At 34.3% G+C, this 10,290-nt stretch overlaps 2 pseudogenes; one reads left to right on the plus strand and one right to left on the minus strand.

Moving 5' to 3' along the window:
• Window positions 1-599: 599 nt before the first annotated feature.
• LOC132799242 (large ribosomal subunit protein uL2cz/uL2cy-like) lies at window positions 600-2,909 on the minus strand (annotated as a pseudogene).
• Window positions 2,910-3,245: 336 nt separating this feature from the next.
• Window positions 3,246-10,290, plus strand: LOC132804223 (protein Ycf2-like; annotated as a pseudogene).

Consider the following 10,290-nt stretch of genomic DNA (forward strand, 5'->3'; position numbering starts at 1 on the left):
CCGAGCTCGAGGTTTTAATTTTTTCACAATAATGCCTTCGTTGACTTCTGCTTTACTAATTTTTAACTTTGCTTTGGTGAAACCTCTATTGTGATTAGCATTTTCTGCTGCAGAAGAAACCAATTTTTCTTCTTTCTCATAAGGTTTACCTCTCACTAATGAACAATAAGTATCTATATTCACTTTTTGCATTTATTAAAAAATTATTAACGACGAGATCTATTATCATTTTTTGCATGTCCTTGGAAACTTAGAGTAGCTGAAAATTCCCCCAATTTTATGTCCTACCATATGATCTATTATATACATTGGAAAATGCTCCTTTCCATTATGGATAGCAATAGTATGGTCGATCATTTTCGATATAATGGTAGACACTCGGGACTAAGTGACTATTATTTCTTTTTATGCTTTTGTGTTAAGCGTATTTTTTTAGTGAACGTGTCACAATTAATTACTCCTATTTTCTTTTTCTTTTTTTGTAAGTATAAAGAAAAAAATTCTATTTACTATGGCAATGAATAATCAAATTATCACTATATTTATTCCTTTTTCTACTTCTTCTTCCAAGTGTAGGATAACCCCAAGGGGTTGTGGGCTTACCTACCCAAACTTTTATGGTTCACCCCAACATTCCCCACTAGGCTGGCTGTTGGTGAGCAATTTTTGGGTATCAAACAAACCTCCCCATAAGGTAATTTTAATGCGGCCGATTTCCCCTCTTTTGCAATCAGTTTCACTACAGCACCTGCTGCCCTAGCTAATTGTCCACCCTTTCCAAGTGTGATTTCTATGTTACGTATGGCCGTGCCTAAGGGCATATCAGTTGAAGTAGATTCTTCTTTTTGACCAATCAAAACCCTTTCCCAAACTGTACAAGCTTCTTCCAAAGCATACGGCTTTTTGGATGTAGATGATGATATCTATACATATGATCTTATATATATCGTATAATTCTTATATATATATCATATAATGAAGTACCACATGAGTGGATATATAGGAATCAAAATCTGCTGAATCACTCATGTTATGATCTTCTACATCCTAGGTCTTCCCGTTCCTTCTATTGGAGTTTGGTGTGGTTTTAGGTTCACTTGGCCAAGAGTCTTGTGCATAACCTTTAATCTGGTTTTTAGTTTGATGTTTAGGTGATTTTTGTGTTTGTTTTTGGTATGGTGATATTTAGGATTGTTAGGGTTTTTGTTTTGAAGGAAGAAGAAGAGAAGATGTTAGAGTAGGCCACATAAAACTAGACAACACACTAAATCATTTTTGCTTTTCGTTCATTTGTTGCATATATAGATACAAAACTTGTCTCATACATGTGAGGTGTGTGTGGGACCAAATCGAAGTCTTTAAAATTCAAAATTTACACATTTCCTACTCAAAATTATGATACATAACCGTTAAACCACCAGCTTCACATGTGAGTGCATAATTATGACAAGAGTTTGTGAGATTTTGAATTTCAAAAAACTGTCTCCACCTGATCCTGTACTTCTACTTTGACCAGATGGAAGGTTGGGATATCTTCATCCAAATTGCTTGAATTTTGGCATGTGGCATGTTGAAATATCAGGGATGAAATCTGGAGAAGCCCAAGTCAAAATAATTGGGTAGGGCCTCCAATTCATCTCAAACCAGTGGACCATAACTGCTGGAAATCTCAGCAGTTATGCCAACTTGCAACCTATATATATTGGGCTTCCCAAGGCCTTCTTGAGTCATTCTTTTTTTTTTTTTTTTCATTTACATATCTATTACAACATATCCAAAAATCATAACCTCCATTATAAAAGCTCAGAGAATGCCAGCCCTAAAAATGGACCCATGTTGTTGGAAACACTGTTTCCAGCACATAGCCATTTTACAAAATAAAATCAATACCCAACAAAGAGACAATTCATAAGCTAAATACAATAAAACTTAGGCATTCAAAAGACATTAAAAGGAACATAAAACATAGACATAAATATTGCATTAGGTCATTCAAAAAAATATTTCTTTTACAGAAACAAAGAGGGTACAAACCTTAGTGGATTTTGGTTTGCACAAGGTGGCAAGATTACCACCTTTTCAACACCTTCATCTGGCTTATGTTCTTCATGTCACATTCAGACCGAATGACTCTATGAAATTACGTTGATACTTCCACATATTATGGGTAACGTAGGAGACATCTCTAGTTTTTCCCCCTATGAATCGTTAGAATTACCACTGCTTAGCTTTCAATTCACCTCTACTATCAAATGAAATGTGAATAACCCATCCTCATCTCTTTGAAACAAAGGGCTCTTTTGGTTTTGCCGGTGCTTGAAAAATTTTGTCCTCTCCATATTACTATATCTTAAGAGTCAATAATTTTATATGAGGAACTACTAAACTCAATCACTTGCTGCCGTTACTTTTCGATTTTCTGTTGAGGTCTATCCTATAGAGGTACTCAAATTGGATAGGTTTCATCATAAACCTGATTGGTTACTTCCAATTACATAAATCAATAGTTCAAACCGCACTTAAAGGTAGGGCATTTCCCATTTTTATAGGAACTTATGTACCAGAAATAATGTATCTCCAATTATAGCCCCTCTGGGATGTAAAATATATCTTTTCTCACCATCCCCATAGTGTATGAGACAAATGTATGCATTTCAATTAGGATCATATTCTATAGTTACGATTATACCATATATGTCTTTTTTGTTCCATCAAAAATTGATTTTATGGTATAGACGCTTATAACCTCCGCCTTTATGCCTTGCGGTAATGATTCCTCTGGCATTATGACCTTTACCACAACGATGCTACCTATAGATCAAATTATTTCGTGGATTAGATTTCACTTGACTGTCTACGGCTCCTTTGCATGTGCTCGAGGTAGAAGTTTTGTATAAATGTATCGCCATGCTATTAAGTATTTTGATTTAAGTTTTTTTATTTCTAACAGGTGGAATAGAATAACCTGGTTGAAGCATAATGATCGTACATTATGCATTGTATGTCCCATAAGAGGTCCCAGTCTTCTACACTTTCCCAGGCATCGATGACTATTTATAGCTATTACCTTGGCACCAAAGAACAGTTCGACCAAATGCTTTATTTTTGTCCTAGTTGATCTTGATTCGACATTAGAAGTGTATGGATTTTTCAACAATAACTGAATACTTTTGTCTATAAATACTGCATGTTTGATTCCATCCATAAATCTATTTTCTTCCCTATGAGTTCTAGTCTTAATAAGAATGCTAGTTCTTATTGTTCATATGTTATGATATCAATATACCACACCAATTTGTTATGTATAGATGATGAGATTCCATTGATACAAAGCCAATTCCAATAGACTTATTTTATTGGAGGGTCCCATTAGCGTGCATCCAGTAGGAATTAAACCTACGAATTTGGCAATCATGAGTTGGGCGCTTTAACCATTCAACCATGGATGCTTAGCGAGGATCCTCGTACATGGTGAATAACCAAATTCCAATTCAAATGAAATCTTGAGGATAAATCAATTAAATTTAGGAGGACTCAATGAAAGGACATCCTGAGACTGAAATCTCAGATTTTCGAATTAAGAGAGATATTGAGATAAATAAAGAATTCTCACTATTTCTTAGATTCATGGACCCAAATCAATTCAGTGAGATCTTTCATTCACATTTTTTTCCATCAAGAACATTTTATAAAACTCTTGGACTCCCAAATTTGGAGTATCCTAATTTCACACAATTCACATTTTTAGGGTTCAACAAGAATCGATATTTCATGATCAAGGGTGTAGTATTATTTGTAGTACTGATCCTTATATATTGTATTAATACTCGAAAGATGGTCGAAAGAAAAATTCTCTATTTGACAGGCCTTCTTCCTATACCTATGAATTTCATTGGACCCAGAAATGATACATTGTAAGAATGTTTTGGGTCTTCCAATATCAATAGGTTGATTGTTTTGCTCTTGTAACTTCCAAAAGGCAAAAAGATCTCTGAGAGCTATTTCCTAGATCCGAAAGAGAGTACTTAGGCTCTCCCGATAACTAAAAAGTGTATCATGCCCAAATCTAGGGTTCGCGGTGGTGGAGGAACTGGATCAGGAAAAAAAGGGATTCTAGTTGTAAGATATCTAATGAAACCATCACTGGAATTGAGATCTCATTCAAAGAGAAAGATATCAAATATCTGGAGTTTCTTTTTGTATATTCTATGGATGATCCAATCCACAAGGACCATGATTGGGAATTGTTTGATCGTCTTTCTCTGAGGAAGAGGCCAAACATAATCAACTTGAATTTAGGACAGCTATTCTAAATCTTAGTGAAAAACTGGATTTGTTATCTCATGTTTGCTTTTCGTGAAAAAATACCAATTGAAGTGGAGGGTTTCTTCAAACAGCAAGGAGCTGGGTCAACTATTTAGGCAAATGATATTGAGCATGTTTCCCATCTATCCTCGAGAAACAAGTAGGCTATTTCTTTGCAAAATTGTGCTCAATTTCATATGTGACAGTTCCGCCAAGATCTCTTATGTAGTTTGGGGAAGAATCCACACGAATCGGATTTTTTAAGGAGCATATCGAGAGAGAATTGGATTTGGTTAGACAATGTGTGGTTGGTAAAGAAGGATCGATTTTTTAGTAAGGTACGGAATGTATCGTTAAATATTCAATATGATTCTACAAGATCTAGTTTTGTTCAAGTAACAGATTCTAGCCAATTGAAAGGATCTTTGGATCGATCTAGAGATCATTTCGATTCCATTAATAATGAGGATTCAAAATATCACACACTAATCAATCAAAGAGAGATTCAACAACTAAAAGAAAGATCGATTCTTTGGGATCCTTCCTTTCTTCAAACAGAATGAACAGAGATAGAATCAGACCGATTCCCTAAATGCCTTTCTAGATATCCCTCAAAGTCCTGGCTATTCATGGAACGTGAGAAGTTGATGAATAATCATCTACTTCCATAAGAAATCGAAGAATTTCTTAGGAATCCTACAAGCTTCATTCGTTCTTTTTTCTTTGATAGATGGTCAGAGCTTCATTTGGGTTCGAATCCTACTGAAAGGTCCACCAAAGATTAGAAATTGTTGAAGAAAGAACAAGATGTTTCTTTTGTCCTTTCCAGGTGATCAAAAAATAAAGAAATAGTTAATATATTCAAGATAATTACGTATTTACAAAATACCATCTAAATTCATCCTATTTCATCAGATCCGGGATGTGATATGGTTCCGAAGGATGAACTGAATAGTTCCAATAAAATTTAATTCTTGAAAAGAAATCCATTTTTTTATTTATTTCATCTATTCCATGACCAGAATAGGCGAGATACACGTTACACCATGATTATGAATAAGAAGTTCAAGAAATGGCAGATCTATTCACTCTATCAATAACCGAGCTAGATCTGGTGTATCATAAGGGATTTGCCTTTTCTATTGATTCCTACATATCAGATCAAAAACAATTCTTGAATGAGGTATTCAACTTCAGGGATGAATCGAAAAATAAATCTTTATTGGTTATACCTCCTATTTTTTATGAAAAAAATGAATCTTTCAGTCGAATGATAAGAAAAAATGGGTCCGGACCTCCTGCGGGAATGATTTGGAATATACAAAACCAAAAATAATGGTATTTGCTAACAACAACATAATGGAGGCAGTCAATCAATATAGATTGATCCAAAATTTAATTCAAATCCAATATAGCACCTATGGGTACATAAGAAATCTATTGAGAAATGTATTGGATCGATTCTTTTTAATGAATAGATCCGATTGCAACTTGGAATTTGGAATTCAAAAGGATCAAATAGGAAATGATACTCTGAATCATAGAACTATAATGAAATATACGATCAACCAACATTTATCAAATTTGAAAAAGAGTAAGAAGAAATGGTTCGATCCTCTTATTTTTATTTCTCGAACCGAGAGATCTATGAATCGGGATCCTAATGCATGTAGATACAAATGGTCCAATGGGAGCAAGAATTTACAGGAACATTTGGAACATTTCATTTCTGAGCATAATAGCCATTTTCATTTTTAAGTAGTGCTCAATCGATTACGTAATAATCAATATTCAATTGATTGGTCTGAGGTTATCAACAAAAAAGATTTGTCTAAGTCACTTCCTTTCTTTTTGTCCAAGTTACTTCTTTTTTTATCAAAGTTTCTTCTCCTTTTGTCTAACTCACTTCCTTTTTTCTTTGTGAGTTTTGGGAATATCCCCATTCATAGGTTTGAGATCCACATTTATGAATTGAAAGGTCCAAATGATCAACTCTGCAATTAGTTGTTAGAATCAATAGGTTTTCAAATCGTTCATTTGAAAAAATGGAAACCTTTCTTATTGGATGATCATGATACTTCCCATAAAGTGAAATTCTTGATCAATGGAGGAACAGTATCACAATTTTTGTTCAATAATATACCAAAGTGGATGATTGTCTAATTTCATACTAGAAATAATTGCAGGAAATATTTTGATAACATGGATTCCTATTTCTTAATGATATCCCATGATCAAGACAATTGTCTGAATCCCATGAAACCATTTCATAGAAATTCATTGATATCTTCTTTTTATAAAGCAAATCGACTTCGATTCTTGAATAATACACATCACTTCTACTTCTATTGTAACAAAGGATTCCTTTTTTATGTGGAACAGGCCCGTATCAATAATTATGATTTTACGTACGGACAATTCCTTAATATCTTGTTCATTCGCAACAAAATATTTTCTTTAGGCAGTGGTAAAAAAAATATGTTTTTTTGGAGAGAGATACTATTTCACCATTCGAGTTACAGGTGTCTAACATATTCATAACTAACAATTTCCCACAAAATGGCGACGAAAAGTATAAATTGTACAAATATTTCCATTTTCCAATTCGATCTGATCCATTCATTCATAGAGCTATTTACTCGATCGCAGACATTTTTTGAACACTTCAAACAGAAGGACAAATAGTCAATTTTGAAAGAACTTATTGTCAACATCTTTCAGATATGAATCTGTCTTATTCAAAAGGGAAGAACTTGCATTAGTATCTCAATTGCAATTCAACCATGGGTTTGATTCACAATTCATGTTTTGAGAAATATTTACCATCCGAAAAGAAGAAAAAATGGGGTCTTTATCTCAAGAAATGCCTTGAGAAAGGGCGAATGTATAGAACCTTTCAACAAGATAGTGCTTTTTCAACTCTCTTAAAATGGAATATATTCCAAACATAGGATACAAATATCTAAATTTGATACTTTTAGATACCTTTTCAGACCTTTTGCTGATACTAAGTAGCAGCCAAAAATTTGTATCCATTTTTCATAATATTATGTGTGGATTAGATATATCATGGTGAATTCTTTAGAAAAAACTGTCTTCCACAATGGAATCTGATAAGTGAGATTTCGAGTATGTTTACATAATCTTCTTCTGTCCGAAGAAATGGTTCATCAAAATAATGAGTCACCATTGATATCGACACATATGAGATTGCCAAATGTTCAGGAGTTCCTCTATTCAATCCTTTTCTTTTTTCTTGTTGCTGGTTAACTCGTTCGAACACACCTTCTCTTTGTTTATCTAGCCTATAGTGAGTTACAGACAAAGTTCGAAAGGGTCAAATCTTTGATGATTCCATCATACATGATTGAGTTGCAAAAACTTCTGGATAGGTATCCTACATCTGAATTGAATTCTTTATGGTTAAAGAATCTCTTTCTAGTTGATCTAGAACAATTAGGAGATTCTCTAGAAGAAATACGAGGTTATGCTTCTGGCGGCAATGTGCTATAGGGTGCTGGTCCTGCTTATGGGGTCAAATCAATACGTTCTAAGAAGAAATATTTGAACATCAATCTCATCGATAACATCGATTTCATAAGTATCATACCAAATACCATCAATCGAATCGCTTTTTTGAGAAATACGAGACATCTAAGTCATACAAGTAAAGAGATCTATTCATTGATAAGAAAAAGAAAAAATGTGAACAATGATTAGATTGATGATAAAATAGAATCTTGGGTCTTGAACACTGATTCGATTAATGATAAAGAAAGAGAGTTCTTGGTTTAGTTCTCCACCTTAACGATAGAAAAAAGCATTGATCAAATTCTATTGAGTCTGACTCATAGTGATCGTTTATCAAAGAATGTCTCTGGTTATCAAATGATTGAACAACCGGGAGTAATTTACTTATGATACTTAGTTGACATTCTTAAAAATTATCTAATGAGTTATGAGTTCAATACATCCTGTTTAGCCGAAATATGGATATTCCTTGCTCATTATCAAACAATCACTTATTCACAAACCTCCTGTGGAGCTAATAATTTTCATTTCCCATCTCATAGAAAACATTTTTCACTCCACTCAGCCCTATCCCTCTCTAGGAGTATTTTAGTGATAGGTTCTATAGGAACTAGATGATCCTATTTGGTTGAATACCTAGCAACAAACTCCTATGTTCCTTTCATTACAGTATTTCTGAACAAGTTCTTGGATAGAAAGGGTTTTCTTATTGATGATAGTGACGATATTGATGATAGTAACCGTGACCTTGCTATGGAGCTGGAGCTTCTAGCTATGATGAATGCGCTAACTATGGATATGATGCCTAAAATGGACCGATTTTGTATCACCTTTCAACTTAAATTAGCAAAAGCGATGTCTCCTTGCATAATATGGATTCCAAACATTCATGATCTGGATATGAATGAGTCCAATTACTTATCCCTTAGTCTATTAGTGTACGATCTCTCTTGGGATTGTGAAAGATGTTCCATAAGAAATATTCTTATTATTGCTTCTATTTATATTCCCCAAAAAGTGAATCCCACTCTAATAGCTCTGAATAAATTAAATACATACATTAAGATACGAAGGCTTCTTATTCCACAACAAGGAAGCACTTTTTCACTATTTCATATACTAAGGGAGTTCACTTGGGAAAGAAAATGTTCCATACTAATGGATTCGGGTCCATAACCATGGGTTGCAATAAACGAGATCTTGTAGCACTTACCAATGAGGTCCTATCGATTAGTATTACACAGAAGAAATCAATTATAGACACTAACATAATTAGATCTGCTTTTCATCGATAAACTTAGGTTTTGCAATCCCAGGTAAGATCGGTACAGGATCATGGGATCCTTTTCTATCAGATAAAAAGGGCTGTTGCACAAAATGTACTTCTAAGTAATTGCTCCATAGATCCTATATCTATCTATATGAAGAAGAAATCATGTAACGAAGGGGATTCTTATTTGTACAAATGGTACTTTGAATTTGGAATGAGCATGAAGAAATTAATGATACTTTTTTATCTTTCGAGTTGTTCTGCCGGATCGGTCACTCAAGACATTAGGTCTCTACCCGGACTCGATGAAAAAAATGGGATCCTTCTTATGGACTCGTTGATAATGATTCTGATCTACTTCATGGCCTATTAGAAGTAGAAGGTTCTCTGGTGGGATCCTCACGGATAGAGAAAGATTGCAGCTAGTTTGATAATGATCGAGTGACATTGCTCCTTCGGCCCGAACCAAGGAATCCCTTAGATATCATGCAATATCATTGGTCAGAGATTTCTAATGGATTTTTCGATTCTAATTGATAGAGGATGATTTATTCAATCACATAGTTTGGGCTCCTAGAATATGGTGCCTTTGTGGCTTTCTATTTGATTGTATTGAAAGGCCTAATGAATTGGGATTTCCTTATTTGGCCAGTTCATTTCGGGGCAAGCAGATCATTTATGATGAAGAGGATGGGCTTCAAGAGAATGATTCAGAGTTCTTGTAGAGTGGAACCATGTAGTACCAGACACAAGATAGATCTTCAAAAGAACAAGGCTTTTTTCGAAGAAGCCAACTCATTTGGGACCCTACAGATCAACTTTTTTTCCTATTCAAAGATCAGCCCGTTGTCTCTATGTTTTCACGTCGAGAATTCTTTGCAGATGGAAAGATGTTAAAGGGGCTTCTTACTTCCCAATCAGATCTTCCTGCATCAATATATAAGCGCTGGTTTATTAAGAATATGCAAGAAAAGTACTTTGAATTGTTGATTCATCGTTAGAGATGGCTTAGAACCAATAGTTCATTATCTAATAGATTTTTGCATTCTAATACTCCCTCTGAGAGTTATCAGTATTTATCAAAGCTGTTCCTATCTAACGGAACACTATTGGATCAAATGACAAAGATATTGTTGAGAAAAATATGGCTTTTCCCGGATGAAATGAAAATTGGAGTCGTGTAA

Source organism: Ziziphus jujuba, chromosome 6 (genome assembly GCF_031755915.1).
Source record: "Ziziphus jujuba cultivar Dongzao chromosome 6, ASM3175591v1".
NCBI classification, from domain to species: domain Eukaryota; kingdom Viridiplantae; phylum Streptophyta; class Magnoliopsida; order Rosales; family Rhamnaceae; genus Ziziphus; species Ziziphus jujuba.